Source organism: Artemia franciscana, chromosome 8 (genome assembly GCF_032884065.1).
Source record: "Artemia franciscana chromosome 8, ASM3288406v1, whole genome shotgun sequence".
NCBI lineage: Eukaryota > Metazoa > Arthropoda > Branchiopoda > Anostraca > Artemiidae > Artemia > Artemia franciscana.
The window spans coordinates 33063595-33074580 of NC_088870.1; positions in this window are offsets into that span (position 1 = coordinate 33063595).

Below are 10986 nucleotides of genomic sequence, written 5' to 3' on the forward strand. Positions count from 1 at the left end.
TGAGAGACTAAATTCCTTTGGAGTGCCCAAGAATTTCTACAATCAAAATGGTCGATATACGAGAGTAACGTTTCTAAAGATGAAAGTGCTCAAAGATAATTCAAGTCTAAAACTTTTATTTGGTGATGAAGGCCGATTTCTTGCTACTTTTGCTGGTAACACGTTAACCGTTGATAGATAATATCATCATCTTTTTGGCATTTCCATTCAAAAGAAGATAACAAGAAGACAAGCATACTGCAGCACCAACATCATATTGTATATCTCATTCAGATGACAAAACTGCAACCTATGTAAAAATAATGTCTTAATAAACGATTAAACCACAAGTAACATTAATCGGGCATTGAAATATAATATCACCAAGGAATAGAAAGATGAGTTGGTGAAAAATGAAGCACTCGCAAACGTTACTAGTACAATAAGGGGTTTCCCAGCAGTAACAGTCCATGAACCCGATAATACCAGTGGTAAAATGCATGGCAAGGTTGTTAAAAGTTGTGTATGACCCCAAAATGGAATATATGACATCTCAAGAGAAAACACTGTAAAGTATTTTACGAAATGGATTCAAAGTAATTATTTTCTTATGATGATATTCCACATGCCATTATCTCAGTAAAAATTTTTTTATTAAATTGCTTAAAATATAAGTTCAAATAGGGAAATTTCAGAGCCATAAGTGCTACTACCAGGCTCATATGGGGTTTACTTGAGTCTGATATAGATTAGTAGTATTTTCGTGAAGTTTATCACTGTCCATTAAAAGGATTTTATCCCTATTTGAACATTTAGTTATCGTCATGGTAAGAAAGTGCGACCTTCAAAATTATCTACGTTGTATTGTTTTGTTACGTTCACATCATTTTCAGGGTGTGCTAACAACTACAACATTTAGAATATTTACTCAAATGTCCGAAACGTAAGGAACAGAAATTTCAGAGACATAGGTACTACTACCGTGCTCATAAGGGGTCTACTAGAGTCTGAGACAGGTTAACAGGTTTTTTTTTACCAAAGTCAGAGAGAGATGAGCTGGGTTTTTTTCAAAATCCACAGACACACACATATACACACACGCACATACACAAACACACACACACACACAGACACACACACACAGACACATACACACACAGAGACACAGACACACACGCACAGACACACACAGACACACACACACACAGACACACACACACAGACACACACACACACACACACACACACAGACAGACACACACACAGACACACACACACACACACACACAAACACACACACACACACACACACACACACACAGAGAGAGAGAGACACACACAAACAGACACACACCCACAGACACACACACACAGACACACACACACACACACAGACACACACACACACACACACACACACACACACACAGACACACACATACACACATACACACACACACTTACACACACACACACACACACACACACACATTTACATCCAGTTTACTTCATTTTATAGCTTCGTCCTTTGTATCTAATCACCTACTATAGCATCACTCAATTTTAGCCCTTAAAAGGGCTCTTGGGTAATTTTGGTCCTATGGTAATGGTGAGATTCACTTAAGCTTTTGCCGTATTTCAGTCTTTTTTATAGAAGGAGAGAAGGTTTGGGTCTTCAGATATCTGATGTATTGTTCTTTACCAGACATCTTATCAGGCATCCATTGAGCAAAATATCGAACTTCATCTTCGGGGTCACGAATTGAATGGAGGTATTTCTCATGTCTGAAGTGTTCTAAGGTGAATAATAGAATTTGTTTTTTCATATTCCACTATTAAGATTTTGTCTGTTGGAACGTTTCCCTTAACATTAAAAGCTTGCACGCCAAAGAAACTGGATATTTCTCGGTTTTCTTCTTGTACTTTTTTTATTGTATGACCATTTTCATTGCATGGTCGTATGATTTTATCAAAAAACCCATTTCGGCTTATAAAGTTGAATGACAGACACCATTGTTTTTTGTTATACTTGAACATATTGTATTTGAGATTCCGTTTATAGCTATACACCTTCACAACATTGTTCATCTAAGAATAGGAATACTGCTTCAAAAATGACACCACACGAAGAATGTTTCATTTAAATATATTCCGAGTCAATTACACCGAACATTACAACAACTGTTGAAAAAAAATTAATGTTGACACACTTAACTAATCTTCAATACTGATGCGCCTGAATCGTCAGATTCCTGAATTTTATTCCAATGGGCATTTCATGCAAAGCACACTGTTTTTAAGTATTCAGCCTTTTTCTTACATGCTAATATATTAGGTTAATCTAACCGGCCAACTTATAAACGGTATGTTAAGTTAAGTTGTTTTAGATGGTGCATCATCTAATCTAACCTAAATATTCGTGTGTAGGTTAGGTCAGATAAGTTAGTTTGGTCATTGACATCAAATAAAAATTTTAGACTTGCATTTTCTTTGAGCAGTATCATCTCTGCAAATGTCACTCTCGCATATCCTCTATCGCATAATTTAACTTATATGTCTTTCCAGTATTCGAAAGGGATTTAACGCCTCACTATCATGACAACGAACACATTCATTTCCAATATGAATCCCATTAATGCTTGTTTCATAGTTCAAATATATCTCATTGTCACCATTCGACGCAACGATAACTTTATCATGTGCACAAACTTTCTTGGAATGTTTCATCTTTACCTTTTAAAATAGAATGTGAGTGTTTATCCTTCCAATGTACAAATGATACTAATCAAAAACGAATAATAAACTAGTTATTGTCGATGACCAGCAATAGATTAACCCGGAGGCACCCACATAAGAACTCCTGGAATTGGTGGAATTCGAAGCTGAACTGGTGAATTGGAACTGTGGAATTGAGGCGGAAGTGGTGGAACTGGAACTGCCGGAACCAAAATCGGCGAAAGTGGGCGCTGGAACTAGAACTGATGGAACTTGGAGTAGAATTGTTGGAGTCGGAACTGCCGGAACCAAAATCGGCGAAACTGGGCGCTGGAACTAGAACTGATGGAACTTGGAGTGGAATTGTTGGAGTTGGAACTGCAGAATCGGGAATAGAAGTGGTGGAAGCGGAATTGGATATCACTTTATTTAAAAAAAAAATCTGAAAAATGTCTTGGGAACGACGAGCGGTTCCAGAGGGCCAGTCAGTGCGGCACGGTGGTGTGAAATGATATGGTGTATCACGGAGGGTTGGCTGGCAAAAATACAAACCAATGGATTTAAAGCATGAATGTCAACAGGAAAGTATCTAAAAAATATCTTCTCTACTATGCTGAACAAAATAGCTATCTCAAAATTTTGATCCGTTGACTTTGGGAAAAAATGAGCGCGGGAGGAGGCCTAGGTACCCTCCATTTTTTGGACACTTGAAATGGCCCTAGAACTTCTAATATCCGCTAGAATGAGCCCTCTTGCGAAATTCTAGGACCACTTTGGTCGATACGATGACCCCTGGAAAAAAAAGAAATAAAAATAAACACCCACCCATGATCGGTCTTCTGGCAAGTTCCAAAATACAAAGTTCCACATTTTTGATATCTTAGTATTAAAATTTCATTTTTTAGAGTTTCGTTTACTATTGAGCCGGGTCGCTCAATTCTTTAGTAATTCCTTACTACTATTCGTTTCCAAGAACTGTTTGATTAATGACATCTGTATCTTGAAGAAGCTTAAAAAAGTGTTGGGATCGGGATTCAAACGGGATAACCCGCTTGGGATAAAGTTTAACCCGTTTTTTTTTAGCCTTCTGCTTTCTCAGCAACAACTTTAAAAAAAAAAAAAAAAAAAAAAAAAAAAAAAACATCCCCACCAATGCCATTTCTTCGTTTTTAAAATCTTTTCCTTAGCCAATACATGATTTTTACGATCAAGATATATTTTATATCTAAATAATTCGTAGTTTTTTGGTCTCTTTAATTTTGACTTATCAAATACTATCCTGTGCATGTGCTTAGTGTAGGTGAACTATCTTTTAGAGGCGCATTAGAGGCGCTTTCTAAGTAAAGAGCGATGTGGGCACAATGTATTATTTACTCATTTTGTTTTGTCTTAGACATGGCATTTTAAATCGAAGGAATTGTCGTATAAACTTCAAATAAGGCCAATTCAATTGGGAATTGAAAGGGCTAGTGTTCTTTTCAATAGTCAAAAGTGATTGGAAGGCAACTGACCCCCCTCCCACGCCCACCATTTCCTGAAGCACGTCTTATCAAAATTTCGAGATAACTATTATGTTCAACGTAGTTTAAAAGTCCGGAAATTCTGTCTTTGAGGATAACATCCCCCCACAGCCCTCAGCGCAAGGGTTGTAAGTTACGCCCATAAGGTAGGTGATCGTATAAACTTCGGAGAAGGCACATTAGATTAGTAGGTAGTTCTAGTGCCCCTTTTAGGATTCAGAGTGACCGGAGAGTGGATACCATCACCACCACCACCACCCCACATACGCACACCTCGTATTTTCCCGAAATGCACTTCATAGAGATTTTGAGATGGCCATTTATTTTCGTAAACACTTCGAAAAAGGTTTATTCGATTGGAAATTGAAAAAGACTAGTGCCCTTTTTATAATCAAAAGTGAATGGAGGGCAACAATCCCCCCCCCCCGACACCCATCGATTCCCAAAACCAACCTGATCAAAATTTTGAGATAGTGATTTTGATAAGCCTTATTGAAAATTCTAGAAATTATGTCTTGAGAATGACAACAACCCCCCTCCCCATAGCCCTAAGGACAAGGGTTGTTTTATTCCCCGAGGGCATAAAATGTTTGTATGGAAAACATGGTCGTAAGAACTCCGGAGAAGGCTCATACGATTTGAAAACAGATGTTCTAGTGCCCTTTTATGAGTCAAAGTAATAGGGATGCAGCCCTCCCCCAAGCCGTATTTTCCACAAATACATCCGATTGAAATTTGAAATAGCTTTTGTTCAAGAATAGTCCAAATATCTTATAATAAGGCCTTTTGGGTTGACAGATCCCGCGGAGTCTGGGGGTAAGGGTTCTAAGGTATGCCCCAGGGGCAAATAAGGTTTTGTGGAAGGGGCGGTCATTTGAACTTTAGAAGAGGCTCAGTTGATTGAAAATGTATAGTTGCAGTTCCCTTTTGAGATTCGAACATTATGGAGAGCACCTAGCCCCCCCCCCCTTCCCTGACATCCTCCTTTTGCGAAACACATTCAATTGAAATTGTGATGTGGCCCTTTTGTTACCAACGCTCCAAAAACCATATAACAATGTCTTTAGGGTGAACACAATCCCCCTAAACCCATGGGCAAAGGTTGTAAATTTTGCCCTGGGGCATTTAAAGTTTTCATGGAATGGGTGGTCGCATAAACTTTGAATCGGGTGGAGCTCATTTGATTGGAATTTGGAAGTCTTAGTGCCCTTTTTAAGAGTCAAAAATGAATGGAGAGCAATCATCCTCCCCAAGTCTATCATTTCCCAAAAAAAATATACAATCAAAATTTTAAGAGATCTATTTTGCTCAGTTTTGTTGACTGGTCCCGTAATAATGTCTTCGGGGATGTCAAACTCCCCACAGTCCTGAGGACAAGGGCTGTAACTTTGGCAATTCATTCATTGTTCACACATAGTATATGTTATTGAGAAAGGTATCCATGTTTGAACTTTTCTTTCCAAGAAGACGAAGAGCAGTCGGGTGTGCCTTTTGTAGAATGCTGAGGAGAGTGTTGAACTGAACCAAAAAACGTTATGTGTATACGGGCTGTCAAAAGGGCATAACACAGGAATAACTGAAGATATTAATTTGGGAAATTCAGGAAATGATAAGAAATATGATCAAAAAGGCAATATTTGCATGCTACCATTACTGCTACAACTACAACAGCTACTACCAACATAACACGTTACTCCAATTACAATATTGAGAAGAAATCTGAACGAAATCAAAAGACGCTATGTGCATAAACGTTGTCATAATAGAATATCCCAAGCATTGATTTGGGTATTAGGTTGGAACTTTCAGAGAACGCTTAAGGTAGAAGATTGTCTCACCAAAGGCCAATATTTGCACACTACTACTAATACTACTGTTACTGCTACACTTACTACTACTCCTACTACTACTTCTATTACAACTACTTGCAAGGTCAAGAGCATTAAGATGACAATTTCAAAAAGTGTATGAAAATACAGGCTTTCAAAAGGACATATCAGCAATGGCTAATTGCATTAAGTTGGAATGTTCTACTGACCAAAGGGTAATATGTTAATGCTCTAATGCTAGTAGTACCACCGCTGTTTAATATTATTACTAGTAATATCAATACTACTACTGTGACTACTATTACAACTATGTCTAAGGCTATGAAGGTAAAATTTTCAAGGAATTTTGAGAGAGGGAGAACTGAATCACAAAACGCGGTCTGTATGCAGATTGTCAAAAGAGTGTAACAGCAATACCTTTGAAACAGTTTGGTGCGTGAAGTTGAAAATAATAGAGCGTGTTGTGAGGGATCTTGAACTAATCAAAAGAAAATATTCGCATCCCAATGCTACGCTTCTACTCATACTACTACTGTTACTATTATTACCGCTTCTATTACTATTACTGCCACTAAAGCTTAGGCTACTACAATTAAATCTAGTGCTACTACTAAGGCGAAAAATTTGTGATAAATAGAAACTGTAAGGGACTAGTTCGAAACACACTATGCCCAAACAGGTTGTCAAGCAGACGCATCAGAGATGCTTCAGAAATGGTTGCCGGTAAATAAGTTTATATAATATAATAAAATTTAGATACCCTCCTACTCTAGAAATGAAATGTGATATCGTACTTTGTAAGATATCAGGGACCAGCAACTCATAATGCCCCAAAATACTTTCCAATTAAGGTAGAAAGCCCCAGAAATTGACTCAAACAATACACAAAATCATCATTCTCGTCTTTATAAAACAGACAAGCAGACTTAGCTCTAATTGGGAGGCAATTACCTCTAAGATATATCCATTAAGAATTGTTAGCTAATATTCAAATTGAGTTAAAAATCCTATCTATACAGTAAAATTAATAGTAGAGGACGTTAGTCTTTCTGTTTATGCGTTAGTTCCGTTCTTTGGCTTTACAGGCAAGCAAAGAAAGTTTGCTCTGTACGTTTTTGTTTTTTATCACCATTACAGCCTCAACAAAGCAAAAATGTAACCTCCCACACGACGTGTCATTCTCTTTTTAGACCGTTGTTCCCAAGAAGTACACTGGAGGCCATCATGTAGAAGGGTAAAGTCTTTATTATCTTTGTCTGACTCTCTATTTTAACTTTGTCTGTTAATTTGCATCTAGAGCAGGGTTGTAAATAGATAAACAACAGCCTAAGTTTACATTCCTATTAGATACGACTTTCGAAATGCTCATGAAACAAAGATATGGCGGTATAGTGCAACATTATCCAAAAACAAAGCCCATTTCTCGCTTTCTACAAGGATTGTCTACTAAAATTCATTGAAAAAAAAAATTCAAAGCGAAGAAATCCTGCCCAGCACCTGCCAGAGGCATCAGAAAAATCTACATGAGATTGAGAAGCAATATCATTCTTGACTACCAAAAATTATGTCAATGGCCAAATAAAGTAAATTTAATTTAACATAACACGATTTACCTGTATGTAAAATAAATCGTTGTAGGAAATGATGTAGAAAATATTTAATTTTTTACAATTTGGAGATGAAGGAAGTTTTATTTTGCAGACAGGAGTTAGAGATAGCAAGGATTAAAAAAATATGAAGGCCTCGGGTGCAGATAATGTTATAAACGAATTTATGAACAAGGTGGTTGCGAAGATAGAGATAAGTTACTGCAGATTATACATCTAATTTTTGAAAATGGGGAAGTACCTAGTGATTTTAGGAAAACTTAATTATTCCCCTTTATAAGAAAGGTGATAAGTGAGTAGGGTAAATATAGAGGCAATAGCTTGGTTTCAATAGGAATCATATTACTTAGCATGATGATACTTATCATACTAAGAAATGCAATTGATAAAGTTTTAAGAGAAGGACAGCGTGGTTTTAGGATGAGAATAAGAAGACTTGACCAAATTTTCACTTTTAGATTAATAATTAAGAACTGTCTGATGAATCATCATGGCCTTTTAGCCCTCATTTTATAGATTATGAAAGAATGTTTGATTTAGTCGGTAAGAGAACTTTAGTGAAGATCCTATCCTTGTATGGTATACCAGAGAAATACATTAAAGAGATCAGTGCTAGGTACGAGAAGAAAATTCCTACGATTAAGATAGGAAATGATGGTAGTAACTGGTTTGGTGTTAAATCGAGTTAAGGAGAGTAGTATCTTAACCCCATTATATGGACCATTTTGACAGATCTTGTCCTAAGAAACATGGCAAAGGCTATGGAAGAGCATGAAAACAAACGTGCAGGTAAAAATCTTCTAGGCTTTGATAAAGCGCATTTGAGTTTTCTAAATATAAAAAAAAAAATAGCAAAATAAATGAATTCCCCGGGGTCTTGAAAGTTCAGGGTGCAGGATTAAGTTTGAAAATTAATATTCAATGGCTAAATCGCTTAGACTGGGAATAAATGAAGATAAAGAGGTGATGTTTGTAACGAAAAAATCCATCTAGTAGATAGCTTACCTTGCCTGGGTAGCATTATTAGTAAGGATAGTGGATGCAGTGAAGATGTAAAAAGATAAATAGCTAAGACCTGGGGTGTTTTTTTTACCGTCGGAAAAAGACTAGAATAATAGAAGATCAGTCTGCGGACCAGTACTAGAATACTGAAAGCTAAGGTAATGAAAGTGGCCAAAAATAGTCCTGAAGCATGGGCACTTGAGAAGGCAGAGGAAGATTTGTTGAATTTAATCCAGAGGAATTGTCTACAAATAATCTTAGATACCCGTTAGACTGACCATATGTCAAACAACAAGCTGTACGTGTAAAAATTTTGTTCTATTCCACTTTTCAGGGCTACAGTGAAAGAAAGATGACTAGGCCATGTTTTACGGATGAATGATGACAGATTGCCAAAGATTGTTCTTTTTGGTCATCTACCAGGGAACAAGCGAGCAATATGACGTCCCCGGATGGGAAGAAATCATTCAAAGGAAACTTGAATTTCGTGGGATGGGATAAAGAGTGAAGCTCTGAATAGGTTGGCGTGGAGGAGGAGCGTTTAACTGTATTTGCCCCAATCAGCTTGGATCCCTTCTGAAATATCGAAAATGATCAACAAAATTTATTTATTAGCACCTTGCATACGTGTTGCTGGGGCACGCAGTGCCACATCAACGCGTGGCCGGTTGACTAGCTGACACCCCACGCGTTGCTGAGTCACATAGCGCATCAGCAACGCGTAGCAGGGATTGGGGGTTCAGGGGGGGACTAGCTGCCACTCCACGTATTGCTGGGGCGAGCAGCACCTCAGCAACGCGTGGCAGGGGTCAGCTAGCATGTAAATATATATATATATATATATTTACATATATATATATATATATATATATATATATATATATATATATATATATATATATATATATAAAACCAACCTTTGGCATCAAAACTAACGAATCAAGGAAATGACGGATTATAATTATTCAATTCAGACACTAAAATTTTAAAGACATTCGAGTCACTTCACTGAGAAAAAACCTTTAAATTGAGAGACAGAACAAAAATATGGACCTTAATTTTATCTTGGAAATTCCAATTTTGCCGAGCAACAAAACAACATAAGTGGCAGAAGAATACCAGACGAGTTCAATAGAGTCATATTACGAATCGCCATCACACGCCAAGCTAGCAATCCTTAAAATATGCATTTTAGCTCATAACAGCAAAATGATAACGAGTGAAAAGCCATAAATTTCACTAAGTAGTCTCCACAATCCAAGGATATCATCTAAAATGTGCTTGGCAGATTATTTCCATCGAAAATGTATGGAGTCATTCCCTACTATGAACCGTTTCATGACGCAGCCTGAACATGAGTTCTATTAAATTAGGGTATGTAAGAGGAGCATGATTCGAGACGAGTTTGACAAAGGCACCGAAAAATTCAAAAAAAGAAGACAATATAAAAAAAAAATTCTAAAAGAAAAACTTATTTTGGGGTATTTTGCTGGATTACCATAACAGTATGATGAAAATGATATAAAAATATAGATTATTAAAGCATATACTGACTGGTAAACGTATACACTAAAGACGCAAAATACAAAAATAAGTGCCCGTTTTCAGGTTTACGTTAAATTCTGTGCATGTTTTTAGTCCTGTGTTGGTGCTAAAGCCAAAAATAAGCGTAATATGCGTCCAAACTTGTGGTCTGCAAACGAAACCTGATATTTGAAACAAAGAATCTGATCATCGATTAAGCCAATGTACACAATTCCATTTGTCAAGTAAATCACGGCTCAATCACCATATAATTTTAAAGAGATTTAGGTCAATTCCTTTAAAAAAAAAATACTAATTTACTTTTTCTATATTACTTAGCTTGACTTTTTCTGAATTTCTAGTTTTCCCGTCAACTTTTATATATAAAAGTCAAGAATGTAAAATTTTATAGGCCCAAAGATACATAAAATACAATTAGGGCTCAAAAACTGATTTTCTCATTTGCAAATTAAACCTCAAAGCCTAATTCCCGTCTGCACTTTAGATGTTACAACAGAATCTCAACAAGAGGCTACAAGATCTTTTTTAATTATTACTGTACATACGTTCTTTTTATATTAGGTATTTCTATGGCAATACTTTCTAAAATGACCCCCAAAGGCCCTTTCTTACATTTTCAGTTGGGAACCCCAAGTGCTGACTACTCTAAAGACTAACTCAACATTAAGATTTCCAGTTTTCACCATTAACACACATTTCTCAAGCTTACACCCTTTGTGAGTGCTGAAACCATCCCAAGAGGCTGACGAATTCTTGGACATGAATCGAATGTCGGATGAAGATAGGGTG